This window comes from Ambystoma mexicanum, chromosome 2q, assembly GCF_040938575.1.
Source record: "Ambystoma mexicanum isolate Mex_15411 chromosome 2q, UKY_AmexF1_1, whole genome shotgun sequence".
Lineage (NCBI taxonomy): Eukaryota > Metazoa > Chordata > Amphibia > Caudata > Ambystomatidae > Ambystoma > Ambystoma mexicanum.
The window spans coordinates 1,482,232,964-1,482,248,086 of record NC_090924.1 but is presented as its reverse complement, the minus strand read 5'-3'; the positions used below and the strand labels follow the sequence as shown (position 1 = coordinate 1,482,248,086).

At 47.4% G+C, this 15,123-nt stretch overlaps 1 protein-coding gene across 1 annotated transcript in view; it reads left to right on the top strand.

Moving 5' to 3' along the window:
- The first annotated feature begins 801 nt into the window (after positions 1 to 801).
- Positions 802 to 15,123, top strand: part of LOC138569104 (E3 ubiquitin-protein ligase TRIM39-like) — a 433,411-nt gene continuing 419,089 nt past the window's right edge. Inside the window, exon 1 of the mRNA XM_069646769.1 lies at positions 802 to 976. The gene's annotated coding sequence lies outside the window, so the exon portion shown is untranslated. The remainder of the gene's footprint in view (positions 977 to 15,123) is intronic.

The window sequence follows — 15,123 nt, the reverse complement described above, 5'->3', positions numbered from 1 at the left end:
ATCACTGTGGTTATGTAGTCACCAGATACCATTGCATGCCCATTGCGTTCTGCTTCATTCAGTTATGCGCGTGCCGGGCTCTAGACAAGACATAACAACATAAATGGCAGGGGGTGCCCGCAATGCCAAGGCAAGGATTCCCCCCCTCCGTATTGCGAGGAATAGGGTGAAGGTAGCACGTCTCAAGGCAGACTAAGCAGAGGCTTCTGTGCTGGCAACAGAACACAGGCCGCCATCTTTATTCAGTAGCAACTCCTGCTCTGGACAGAGACTGCAGGATGAGCACAGCTCGCAAGTTGCCCCTTACCATACGGGCAATCCAGTCCTGTGGGGTTCTTTTGCACTTCTGCAGATTTTGTATTTTATCATACAATTTTCAAATATAGGAAAACTACAAGTCCCAGGATTCCAAGAAAAAACTGGAGTGCAGGCCAAATGGGGAAACTTAAGAGCATGAATAATTGAGTTTCTCTCTCGCACCTCCAAGAACCATCCTGGATTTCCAACACTGTTTGTTCTAAATATGACCTATAAGGAAAATCGATTGCCCTTTCCTTAACCCTTGAGTGTTTGGTTCTTTCCCATTTAACCTGCAGTTTCAGGGTGACCAAATGACACGCTGAGGTCCAGCTCTTGATGGCTCGAGCTTCCGTCACGTGGTATGAGTGGTAGACAGACTGCAAGAACCAGCAAGTCTGCCTGGAATCCATCCTGCGCCCACATGAGATACATGGAACTGGCTGAAGTCTGTGTCACCATGGTGATGACATCACAAAGGAAGTATTCAGCATCACAAGCATCTGGAAGCCTTCCTTAGGCATAGTCAAGGGAACAGCCCTCTGGAGGTGGACCTGGATATCAGGGTAAGGGTATGCAGTAAACGGTCAGCAGTGCCCCCTCTCAGGCATGGAGCCAGGATTCAGGACACCATGAGCCGGACGCAAGGAAGGACAGGAGCCGGAGAAGAGAGCGACGGGTAAGGAAAGGAACTCCCAAGAGTCTGCTTCCAGTGGTTCTTTTGATATTGGGTTCAGGGTCTCTCGAGATTCGAGTCACAGAGTCCCCAGAGATACCGGTTCCAGTGTACGCAGAGATAAAAGGGGCAGTGTCCCCAGAGATACTAGGCCCAGTGTCCCCAGAGATACCTGTCCAAGAGTCCCCAAAGATAAGTCACAGTGTTCCAGAGATACCAGGCATAGTGTCCTCATCCCAAGAGATACTAGTTATATTGTACACAGAGGTACCCACTACAGTGGCCCCAGAGATGCTGGTCCCAGTGTACCGAGAGATAACAGGGACAGTGTCCCCCGTGATACTGGGCCCAGTGTCCCCAGCTATACCGGTCCAAGTATCCCCAAAGATAAGTCACAGTGTTCCAGAGATACCAGGCATAGTGTCCTCATCCCAAGAGATACTAGTTATATTGTCCACAGAGGTACCCACTACAGTGGCCCCAGAGATGCTGGTCCCAGTGTACCGAGAGATAACAGGGACAGTGTCCCCAGTGATACTGGGCCCAGTGTCCCCAGCTATACCGGTCCAAGTATCCCCAAAGGTAAGTCACAGTGTTCCAGAGATACCAGGCATAGTGTCCTCATCCTAAGAGATACTAGTTATATTGTCCACAGAGGTACCCACTACAGTGGCCCCAGAGATGCTGGTCCCAGTGTATCCAGAGATAACAGGGACAGAGTCCACAGAGATACTAGTCCCACATACTTGCCAACATTCTGTGACCAAAAAGATGTAGGATTTTTCAAGTTTCAAAAATAATTCTTAGCATAACAATGACATCACAGGAAATTACAAAACATACAATGTTGGAACCACTGGAGCATTCTAAAATGCACAACCCATCGAACAGCACAACATGGAAAGATGTTCAAATGTTTAAAATGTTTAATTGTGAATGGTAAGTTAACACCAAATTGAATTACCTAACTTCACAGAAAATAATCACAGAGAGCTGGTAGGCAACGTTTGCCACTGCTCTGTAGCAGCAGCCCGGGCATTATTCCTGCAGTGCAGGTTGAGCACTGAACAACATGGAGACTGATACCCTCTTCAGTCTAATAGGCAGATGCTGTGTGATGTTGGTACGCTCTGCCACTTGCCTACACTGGTGGTTCACCTATGGTCTGTCCCGGCATGAGTGCAGGGCAGAGTCATCTAGCTGTCAAATCAGTGGATTGATCTGAGCCCATCACTCAAATGTATCACTTACCCGCCCACTGCACAGACAGATTAATTGCCTTAGAGTCACATAAATGACCTGCCACTGTAAAAAGCAGTAGGATTTGTCACCCAAATCTGTAGGCGGTAGGACTGCTTAAAAAGCAGTAGCCTGCTGCCTAAATCTGTAGGGTTGGCAAGCATGGTCCCAGTGTCCCCAGGGATACCGGTCCAAGTGTCCCCAGAGATACGTCACAGTGTTTCAGAGATACCAGACAAAGTGTCCCCATTCCAGGAGATACTAGTTATATTGTCCACAGAGGTACCCACTGCAGTGTCTCCAGAGATAATGGCCCCAGTGTACCCAAAGATACCAGGCACAGTGTCCCCAGAGATACCAGGCACAGTGTTCCCAGAGATTCTAGTCACAGAGTTCCCAGAGATACTGGTCCCAGTGTACCCAGAGATAACAGGGACAGTGTCCCCAGAGATACGGGTCCCAGTGTCCCCGGCGATACCAGTCCAAGTGTCCCCAAAGATAAATCACAGTGTTCCAGATATACCAGGCAGGGCTGGTATATCTGGAATATCCCGCAGGGCTCATGCGTCTCCCCCACCCTATATAACATCTTCACCAAACCCCTGTTCGACGATCTGGACCATCTGGGTGTCACCTACACTAATTATGCTGATGACACTCAGATTCTCCTCCCACTTTCAGGGGATCACAGTAAGGACAGTGAGTTGGTGAATAGGGTATATCTCATCATTCAGGCATGGATGGCATCTCATGGTCTATGCTTGAATGATGACAAGACAGAGCTCATCATCTTAGGTACCCCTGCTAATATCAACAAACTAGGCCTTGAATATGCCGAATTCAACATAGATGGTAATCTCATCAGAGTATCCAGGGAAGTAAAAACCCTTGGCTTTTATCTGGATGCCACTATGTCATTCACTAAACAGGTTAACTCACTAGCATCTACCACTGCGTACACTTGCAAATTAATAAGGGCGGGCAGACCATTTCGATCCAATGACAGTTGCCTGATCCTGGCAAGAGCACTCATACTATCTAGGCTTGATTATTGTAATGCCCTCTATAGCGGTGCCAACAAAGCCATTATCCACAGGCTCCAAATCCTACAAAACAATGCTTTGAGAGCTGCCCTCGGCATTAATAAGAGAGATCATATCTCAACCACTAGACGCCAACTGAAATGGCTCTCTACAGACAACAAAATCAAACTAAAATTGGCCTCCCTAACCCATAAAGCCCTCAACAATGCCGCCCCCAGTTATCTGATGGACAAGGTAAAGAGAAAGTCCTCCATCCGACAAACAAGAACTATCAATTCCAACCGTCTGATAATTCCCAGATTCAAACTCTCCACCATTGGTGGGAACAGTTTCCCGGTGAAAGCTGCCACGCTCTGGAACTCTCTGCCTCACAACCTAAGAGCTGACCAACCATACTTGCACTTTAGAAGACACCTCATCAGTCACCTTAACTCCAATAACCCTTGTATTTAGCTGCACTTTCTACACCTATGTATAGATAGTGATACTCTTGTTCGTGTTTCTGCCTTCGCTTCTAACAGCCCCGCACACTTCTGTACACTTACCTCCTGTATAGATATTGACTTTTAATGTTTGAAGACTTGTATACCTCTTATTCCTGTAATCCTGAATATTCTTTTAGGTTTACCCGCCTCTAACAGCCCTGTACATCTCTGTATATTTACCCTTGCATAGATATTGACTTTGTATGTATGAAGATTTGTATATTTTTTATTCCTGTAATTCTGATTATTTTTATTACTACCTCAAAGTGTATATTTTTGCAACATTGTAAGCTTCGAATTATCTTTTGCCTGCGCCCTGTTGCCCCTGGGTAAGGTGTGCCATACAAATAAATAAACAAACAAACAAACAAACAAACAAACCAGGCATAGTGTCCTCATCCCAAGAGATACTAGTTATATTGTCCACAGAGGTACCCACTACAGTGTCCCCAGAGATACTGGTCCCAGTGTACCCAGAGATAACAGTGACAGTGTCCCCAGAGATACTGGTCCCAGTGTCCCCAGAGATACCAGTCCAAGTGTCCCCAGAGATACCAGTCCAAGTGTTTCAGAGATACCAGACAAAGTGTCCCCATTCCAAGAGATACTAGTTATATTGTCCACAAAGGCATCAACTACAGTGTCTCCAGAAATACTGGCCCCAGTGTACCCAGAGATACCAGGCACAGTGTCCCTAGAGATTCTAGTCACAGAGTCCCCAGAGATACTAGTCTCAGTGTACCCAGAGATAACAGGCACAGTGTCCGCAGAGATAACAGTCACAGTGTCCCCAGAGATATGGTCCCAGTGTCCTCAGAGATACCGGTCCAAGTGTCCCCAGATATAAGTCACAGTGTCCCAGAGATATCAGGCATAGTGTCCCCATCCCAAGGGATACTAGTCATATTGTCCACAGAGGTACCCACTACAGTGTCACCAGAGATACTGGCCCCAGTGTCCCCAGACATAACATGCACAGTGTCCCCAGAGATACAAGGCACAGTGTCCCCAGAGATACTAGGCACAGAGTCCCCAGAGATACTGGTCCCAGTGTCCCCGGTCCAAGTGTCCCCGGAGATGAGTTATAGTGTCCCAGAGATACCAGGCATAGTGTCCCCATCCCAAGAGATACGAGTTATAGTGTCCACAGAGGTACCCACTACAGTGTCCCCAGATATACTGGTCATAGTGTACCTAGAGATAACAGGCACAGTGTCCGCAGAGATACCAGGCACAGTGTCCCCAGAGAATCTAGTCACTGAGTCCCAAGAGATACTGGTCCCAGTGTCCCCAGAGATACTGGTCCCAGTGTACCCAGAAATAACAGGGAGGGTATCCCCAGAGATACTGGTCCCAGTGTCCCCAGCGATACCGGTCCGAGCGTCCCCAAAGATAAGTCACAGTGTTCCAGAGATACCAGGCATAGTGTCCTCATCCCAAGAGATACTAGCTATATTGTCCACAGAGGTACCCACTACAGTGTCCCCAGAGATACTGGTCCCAGTGTACCCAGAAATAACAGGGACAGTGTCCCCAGAGATACTAGTCCCAGTGTCCCCAGAGATACCAGTCCAAGTGTCCCCACAGATAAGTCACAGTGTTTCAGAGATACCAGACAAAGTGTCCCCATTCCAAGAGATACTACTTATATTGTCCACAGAGGTACCCACTACGGTGTCCCTTACATACTGGTCCCAGTGTACCCAGAGATAACAGGCACAGTGTCCCCAGAGATACCAGGCACAGTGTCCCCAGAGATTATAGTCACAGAGTCCCCATAGATACTGGTCCCAGTGTACCCAGAGATAACAGGAACAGTGTCCCCAGAGATACTGGTCCCAGTGTCCCCAGAGATACCGGTCCAAGTGCCCCAGAGATAAGTCACAGTGTTTCAGAGATACCAGACAAAGTGTCCCCATTCCAAGAGATACTAGTTATATTGTCCACAGAGGTACCCACTACAGTGTCCCCAGAGATACTGGTCCCAGTGTACCCAGAGATAACAGGGACAGTGTCCCCAGAGATACTGGGCCCAGTGTCCCCAGCTATACCGGTCCAAGTGTCCCCGGAGATAAGTCACAGTTTTCCAGAGATACCAGGCATAGTGTCCTCATCCCAAGAGATACTAGTTATATTGTCCACAGAGGTACCCACTACAGTGTCCCCAGAGATGCTGGTCCCAAGGTATCCAGAGATAACAGGGACAGAGTCCACAGAGATACTAGTCCCAGTGTCCCCAGAGATACGTCACAGTGTTTTAGAGATACCAGACAAAGGGCCTCATTACGACCCAGGCGCTGGACCATGGTGCTATTAGCACCATGGTCCATGCCGGTCTCCGGCATGGTGGATGGCGGAATTACCGCCCCCATCACAAGGTTGGCGGGGGCGGTAATTCCCCATTCACCATTTGCCCTTCCCCATTCCCATTTTGCCCCATAGGGCATAATGGGGATGGGGAAGGCGCTAATTACGGCACCGTAAATTACGGTTGCCGTAATTAGCACCAAGGTCCCTTAGCGGGTTGGATTTTAACGCCTGCAAAAAGCAGGCGTTAAAGCCTCCAACCCGCTAAGGGACCTTGTAATCAGGCGCTAATGGTTTAACGGCGCTGACACTCTTTACGGCGCCGTTAAACCATTAGCGCCAGGGTCGTAATGAGGCCCAAAGTGTCCCCATTCCAAGAGATACTAGTTATATTGTCCACAGAGGTACCCACTACAGTGTCTGTAGTGGGTACCACTGTGAGATACTGAGATACTGGCCCCAGTGTACCCAGAGATACGAGGCACAGTGTCCCCAGAGATACCAGGCACAGTGTCCCCAGAGATTCTAGTCACAGAGTCCCCAGAGATACTGGTCTCAGTGTACCCAGAGATAACAGGCACAGTGTCCCCAGAGATACTGGTACCAGTGTACCCAGAGATAACAGGAACAGTGTCCCCTGAGATACTGTCCCAGTGTCCCCAGCGATACCAGTCCAAGTGTCCCCAAAGATAAGTCACAGTGTTACAGAAATACCAAGCATAGTGTTCTCATCCCAAAAGATACTAGTTATATTGTCCACAGAGGTACCCACTACAGTGTCCCCAGAGATACTGGTCGCAGTGTATCCAGAGATAACAGGGACAGATTCCCCAGAGATACGGGTCCCAGTGTCCCCAGAGATACCGGTCCAAGTGCCCCAGAGATAAGTCACAGTGTTTCAGAGATACCAGACAAAGTGTCCCCATTCCAAGAGATACTAGTTATATTGTCCACAGAGGTACCCACTACAGTGTCCCCAGAGATACTGGCCCCAGTGCACCCAGAAATAACAGGGACAGTGTCCGGAGAGATAATAGGCACAGTGTCCCCAAAGATTCTAGTCACAGAAACCCCAAAGATACTGGTCCCATTGTACCAAGAGATAACAGGGACAGTGTCCCCAGAGATAACGGTCCCAGTGTACCCAGAGATAACAGGGACAGTGTCCCCAGAGATACCAGGCAAAGTGTCCCCAGAGATACTGGTCCCAGTGTCCCCAGAGATACTGGTCCAAGTGTCCCCAGAGATAAGTCACAGTGTTTCAGAGATACCAGACAACTCAAGGGAGTTGACCACAACTCAGCGATCCGGAAACAGGAGGTTGTTTGCAAGAGGACCGGAGTAGTCGAGGTTAGGCAGTACCTCAAACGTGAAAGACTACAGAAGGAGGCAGTCGTCGGAGTACTGTGTGAGTGAAACAACTAAGCTGAAGCAAGATAAGGGAAAGAATAGCAAGGTAAGTATGGGAGAGCCGCAAGGAAGGCGGTCCGGGAAGGTAGATGCGGAAGGATAACCGCCAGAAGCAGCGAAGGTAAGCAGAATCGTAGAGGTAGGATCACCAAGAGGCGAAGAAGAAGGATTATCGTAGACAGGACGTGCTCGTCTAAGAAGACGGAGCCGAAAGATAGTCTAAGAGTTCGAAAAAAAAATCCGAATGAGCGAAAGAAAATAATTAAGCAGAGTGAAGGGAAAAATGTAGAAAGGCAAAGAGACGGAAAGCAGAAAAAATAAGGAATGGAGCAGAACCGAGGAGGAATAAGACCAGGAAGTGAAAAGTAAGAATCGAATATCACCAAACGTACCTTAATGAAATAAGTCCGAGGAGGGTGAGTAGCTAGAACCCGGAGAAGATCTAGGAAGAGTAGAGGAAAACAAGGAAGGAATCACAAAAGGCTTAATTCACAGGGGTAACTCTGGAACTGTCAACGAGTGAATCAAAGATGATACAACGCGCCGGCGTTAGAGGAAAGACCTATTTATTGACAGCGACCATGATGAAAAAGGCATAGACCTTTGAGATAGACTGCTGACGGCCATGTTAAGTGAGTCGCCATCGGTTCCAATGTTTCCATGCCTGAAGCATTACAAACACCAATCCAATACATTCAAGTCACCAACAGTGACAGGAACATTAATGCTTTGCTATTAAAAATGCCATGCCGCAATGAAAACATGTCCAACTGGCTGCACAATGTAGACCAGTGTAGACACGTAATAACATTGCAGTAAAGCATGCTAGGCCACATTTAGATATACCTAGACTGGTTGCACCAAAATGCCAGTCGAATCAATAACACTCATCAAGAAGAGAGCACACATTCAAGCCCGCGTCTCTGTGGCCTCTAACAACACGGCCTTGGGTCCTCTTCCTTCTTCTTTCCTGCGAGGCAAAAAACGTTGTTGTCATCTTTGACTCCACGCTCTCTTTTTCTCCTCTCTCTCTTTCTCCTCTTACATCTCCGACATCGCCAAGAAGTCCCACTACCAGCTGCTCCTCCTCAAAAGGACGCTTCCCTTTCTCACTTTCCCAAGAAGCTCACTGTCTCCAGAGCCCTGGTTCTCTCTAGGCTGGACTACTGCAACAGCCTCTTTTTCAACCTGCCTTCCTCTACTCTCTGCCCTCTGCAACTAATCCAGAACAGGACTGCAAGACTTATCCTTGGCCTCAAGCCCAGGGATCATATGTCTCCAACCCTGAAATCTCTCCACTGGCTCCCGGTTGCTGCAAGGATCAAGTTCCCCACCCTTTGCATTGCCCACAAAGCTTTCTGGGCCCCTGCCCTCAAACATCCAGTGCTCTCTTCCAAAATACTTCCCTACTCAAGCCCTTCGCTCAGCTACCACCAACTCTCTAAGGGTTAGATGCTTCCCGAGGCAGAGAGTGGGGGGAAGGGGTAGATCCCTCTCCTCTGCAGGTGCCTCCCTCTGCAAAGGCCTCCCTGCCCCTCTCAAACATGAGCCGGACCACCTGAAGATCCAGAAGCAGCTCAAAACTTTCCCCTTCGCCTCTGCTTTCTCTTTCTCCCTCCCCTGCTGGCCTACCTGACCTACCTGTCTGCTGTTCTCAGAGTCTCACTATGTCCAGACTCTTTCTTGATCAGTCACCCGTGCACTGCCTCTGAGCCTACCACACACTTAGGGGCTGTAACTGTAAATCTACAGTGCCTTGCACTACCCAGAGCCGCGCTGCCCTGGCTGCACTTACTCAGAGCATTGCTGCCCTGTTTTTCCCTCCCCTCTCCTGTGAACTTCCCCCCTCCCTTTCCCCTTGCACTTCTCGTTCTCGCACCTGCACGATCTGAATGACACAAGGCCTAGTAAGATCTTTTGTCTTGTCCTCCCTCTATCGTCCCTCCCGTGTCTTGTCGCGCCTAGAAACACTTGTGTACAGGCGCGTTATTAATGACTTAGTTAATGACTTACATCATATCATTTAATCACAGATGCCCAGAAAAATATACAATGCACCCTCTGTGCAACTAAGGTCAACTATCTTACGGCTGCGATTTAACCTCTTTCCAACTAGAGATGTTCTAGCTAGAAGAAAGCTGTTGCCGGTTGATAAAAATTATTGTTCCTTTTGTAAAACTGAGGGAGTTAGAGAAACACTTCGACATGTTGTATCTGCTTGTCCAACGCTAACTGAACTTAGAATGAATTTTTTTGCATCTCATTTATCCTACCTTGGTGAACTAACTCCTGAAATCCGATGGTTGTTACTTTTGTCCAGCAACTCAATGAGTCTTCGTATTGCCACTTATTTTTTGGAAGTCATTATGTCAAAACTTAAGGATGTATCGTCTGTGATTTAAAGACATAAATATGACGACCATCAAGATTGCAGCTGCGTTTAAGCATTGGTAAAGTAAATTTGTGAAGGGCCTATTAGCAATTGTTAAAAGAATCGCATGCTAAATGAGGATGAGTCTCATAGTATATACTAATGACACAATGGTTCTATGAGAATTATGACATGTTTTATGTCTTCCAACTAAGAACATATTGGTTTAGTCAAGCTCCTAATATGTTAGGCCCTTTCTCTTCTTCCCTCTTTCTTTCAAATCGTATCTTCTTGCTTAAACCTTTTTTTTTAAAATTGCTTTCAAATTGTTTTTTATTATCTAAAATTATTACAATTAAGTCCTAATTGTTTTAGTTATCGTATCATGTGTTTTTATCTATTTGGACTATTTGCACAATGTATTACATTATTAATTGAATGTTTCTTGTTAAAGTAAGTGCTGAATTTCGTTTGTATTTGTAAATGAATATTGTTTATATTTTGAAAAAGCTGTTTATTCAACTATATTCAATAAAAAAAAATATATATATACAATGCCCCAGTAAGAAACAACTAGTCTGGCAGCACCCAAATGCCAGTCTAGCCAGGTAATTACACTTAGCATGACTGCTTTATCAGAAATGCCCAGTTATATAAAAAGTGATACCAAACTGAGGAATGACTAGACTGGCTGCATCAAAATGCTTCTCTAGCCACGAATACCACATTTCATGCCTGCTTAGCCTGGACATGGACAACCATTATGATTTGTTGCACAATTCCGCCCCCACAACCATCCCTTTTCCCTCCCACCCCTACCCCAACCTCCAAAATCAGCTCCTTGGCCCAGAATTACCTCTACATCCCTCTTCATTGTCCCGGAGTTTACGTATGAGGCTCCTTGACTCATAGGTAAGTACTGGGATGAGGAAGAGTGGGACTAGGAGTAATGAAGATTACAGGTAGCTAAGTCAGGCATTACCTCCATGTACCGCTACCTCATCCCAGCACTTGTGTATGAGGCTGAGTGCCTCATACACAAGTACTGGGACGAGGAAGAAGAGGGCTAGGAGTAATGAAGATTACCAATAAGTAATCAAGGCATTAAACACAAGTAGTGGTGCAACACCATTGAGTTGACTGGGATTCAGCACACCCCCCCCCCGGAAATGTTGGGCTATGTTGATTTGACGTGGCTGAGCTTCAGAGCAGTTGCCGGACAGAACAGGACAAAGATGGTAAAACGGCACCTGGGTTTCGCTGTTAACAAGAGCCCAGCAATTACTAACATAAAGCATTTCACTGTTAGTTCCTGCATTCAAATGCCAAATGTTTTAAGCAATTGAAATTGTCATGTGGGTTTAGTACTTGCATGCCAGGGGAGTGATTGGAAGGGTAGAGAGGGAACAGGAGACCAGTCATTCTCACAGCAGTCCATAAGGGGGAGCTTTCAACCTTAAAGGAGAGAGTTAAATACTTGTAACATTGAGGCTGCACTAGAATAGTCTCATTAAAATGTATAAAGAAATTAGATTCCCCCACACAAATAAGTTTGCCCCTCTCCCACTGCCAGTGAAGGTAGCACCTCTCCCAACATTTAAAGGTTTAGCCCCCTCGCAATGTAGGTTTTGTTGCACCCCTGAATGCAAGCACACACACCATTCACCATATACACACACGCACACCCAGCCATACATACATTTAAGTGTGCACTCTTTCATCATACAGGCACACCTAGGCAGCCATCTATACATTTAAGTGTGCACCATTTCACCATACAGGCACACCCAGGCAGCCACCAGTACATTTAAGTGTGCACCCTTTCACCATACACTCTCACACGCACCCGTCATGGGGTTTAGGGGAGTCCTATAACTTCAAAAAGAAATTGTTTGTTTTTGAACTCACTTTGACTTCATAAAGAAATTATTTCCGTAAAGGACCGAACCATAATAGAAATAATTTCTTTATGAATGCAAAGTGACTTCAAAAAGATACTGGGCCTCATTATCTGTACCACCATACTAGGAGCTGTGCTTGCGGGTGCTTGTCAGCCTGCCAGGTCTGACCTGGTGGGCAGTGCGGCACCCGCGAGCACAGCCTGTAGGATGCAACGGCACCGTTGTAAACGGTGCCGGTGCATACGACGCCCCATTGCCATTGAGCCCTGTGGGGCACAAATGGGAATGGGGATGTTCCGGGCCCGGCACCCGTAAAAGGGCAACTACCGGGTCCGGCTGGGCCGGAATAGCCCGGTAATTGCCCATTTGCGGGTGCCGGACCTGGATGTGAGTCTGGAGGTAGCCTGTTTCTTTTTGAAGTCATAGGGCCCCCTTACCGCATGATATGGAGGACTCCAGCCTAGGGTCTTCCGTTGTATGGGGCGTGGGGATCCCTCGGATTTCAAAAATAACGTCTCTTTTTGTAGTCACTCTGCCTTCATAAAGAAATTATTTCTGTTACATAAATTATTTATAAAAAGAAAAAAACATTTATTTTTTGTTCTCCTAGTGGGGCCCAGTCCTAGGACCTGTACTGGTGGGGCCAACCCTGCACCGCGGGCGCTGCGGCTCCCCCGTTACGCCAGTGACCTCTGTGTGCTTCTCAGTACACTTGGCCAGGGATCGCGTGCTCTATGCTAATGAACCATGTGCCATGGCCTCTGCCACAAACGAAATGCTTTCACACATTAGAAACAACACAGGCTTTTGGGGCCTATTTACTTCATTATACCCCTAGGTTTTATTGATTCTTTTTATCAAGCTTTCAATTTTGCATACGTAAGAAAGGCCCCCCTCCCCTTTTAGAGTGCTACTCTCTCAGCTGATTAGTGCGCTCCTCCATACCGCGCTGAACTTGCATTTTTATGACACCTCTGTGCCCGTCCATGATTTCCTGCTTGCTCCCAGGTCATTCTGAGAGTTGCAGTTATTGTTTGGCTATTCATCATGGCAGTCTAGAGGCTTCCGATTCTGGTGATTCAAAAAAAAACAAAAGAGAACTTTCACCAGAAGAGAGGCTGGCAGATACTGTGGAAGAGACAGTAGTACCAGCAGTCAAAGCCAGTGCACACCAAGGGAAACCAGGGACTGATTGAGCCCCCTCCCACAAGTCTCTCAACCCGCTTCTAGGGTAGGACCAGCTCTGGCATATCCCTGTCCCCCCTGACACATCTGGGACCATGTTCTGTTCACGATGAGTTAGAGGGTTTCTAGAAAATGGTTGAGGGAGAGAGCTGCTAGGAGAATATTGATGGACAATGGCCCCTAGTTAAGATGTCGGGAGATGGAAGAGTTTTTGATGGATAATGGATTCAGCCGTAGCCATATATCATCCCAAGGTTAACGGACATGCTGAGTGGGTCACCCGCTCACTCATTGATTGATATGTTGTTGGTAGATCAGGGAGTGACCGGAACCTGCAGTAATTTCTTTTATTTTATTGAGCATTTGTTAGGTGTTTCAAAGCGCCACAAGGCCAAATGGGAAGGGAACAGGGGAAATGATAACAACAAAGGCAAAAAACTCACTGCAGAGCTTAGCCTTTGGGTCTTTAAGTGTCAAAGGAATTGTGGACTTTGCCTCTCTGGGTATTTACCTATCACACTGAAGGCTGAGCATGGGGTCTCTGGGTCGCTCCACATCACACTCACTGCAGAGCTTAGCCTTTGGGTCTTTAACTGTCACAGGAATTGTGGACTTTGCCTCTCCGGGTCTTTACCTATCACACTGAAGGCTGAGCATGGGGACTCTGGGTCGCTCCACATCACATTCACTGCAGAGCTTAGCCTTTGGGTCTTTAAGTGTCAAAGGAATTGTGGACTTTGCCTTTTGGGGTCTTTACCTATCACACTGAAGGCTGAGCATGTGCTCTCTGGGCCGCTTCACCATCACCCTCACTACAGAGCTTAGCCATTGGGTCTTTAACTGTCACAGGAATTGTGGACTTTGCCTCTCTGGGTATTTACCTATCACACTGAAGGCTGAGCATGTTCTATCTGGGCCGCTCCACATCACACTCACTGCAGAGCTTAGCCTTTGGGTCTTTAACTGTCACAGGAATTGTGGACTTTGCCTCTCTGGGTCTTTATCTATCACACTGAAGGCTGAGCATGTGCTCTCTGGGTCACTCCACATCACACTCACTGCAGAGCTTAGCCTTTGGGTCTTTAACTGTCACAGGAATTGTGGACTTTGCCTCTCTGGGTCTTTACCTATCACACTGAAGGCTGAGCATGGGGTCTCTGGGTCGCTCACATCACACTCACTGCAGAGCTTAGCCTTTGGGTCTTTAACTGTCACAGGAATTGTGGACTTTGCCTTTCCGGGTCTTTACCTATCACACTGAAGGCTGAGCATGTGCTCTCTGGGTTGCTCCACATCACACTCACTGCAGAGCTTAGCCTTTGGGTCTTTAACTGTCACAGGAATTGTGGACTTTGCCTCTCTGGGTCTTCACCTATCACACTGAAGGCTGAGCATGTGCTCTCTGGGTTGCTCCACATCACACTCACTGCAGAGCTTAGCCTTTGGGTCTTTAACTGTCACAGGAATTGTGGACTTTGCCTCTCTGGGTCTTTACCTATCACACTGAAGGCTGAGCATGGGGTCTCTGGGTCTCTCCACATCACACTCACTGTAGAGCTTAGCCTTTGGGTCTTTAAGTGTCACTGGAATTGTGGACTTTGCCTCTCTGGGTCTTTACCTATCACACTGAAGGCTGAGCATGTGCTCTCTGGGTCGCACACATCACACTCACTGCAGAGCTTAGCCTTTGGGTCATTAACTGTCACAGGATTTCTGGACTTTGCCTCTCCGGGTCTTTACCTATCACACTGCAGGCTGAGCATGGGGACTCTGGGTCGCTCCACATCACATTCACTGCAGAGCTTAGCCTTTGGGTCTTTAAGTGTCAAAGGAATTGTGGACTTTGCCTTTTGGGGTCTTTGCCTATCACACTGAAGGCTGAGCATGTGCTCTCTGGGCCGCTTCACCATCACCCTCACTACAGAGCTTAGCCATTGGGTCTTTAACTGTCACAGGAATTGTGGACTTTGCCTCTCTGGGTATTTACCTATCACACTGAAGGCTGAGCATGTTCTATCTGGGCCGCTCCATATCACACTCACTGCAGAGCTTAGCCTTTGGGTCTTTAACTGTCACAGGAATTGTGGACTTTGCCTCTCTGGGTCTTTATCTATCACACTGAAGGCTGAGCATGTGCTCTCTGGGTCACTCCACATCACACTCACTGCAGAGCTTAGCCTTTGGGTCTTTAACTGTCACAGGAATTGTG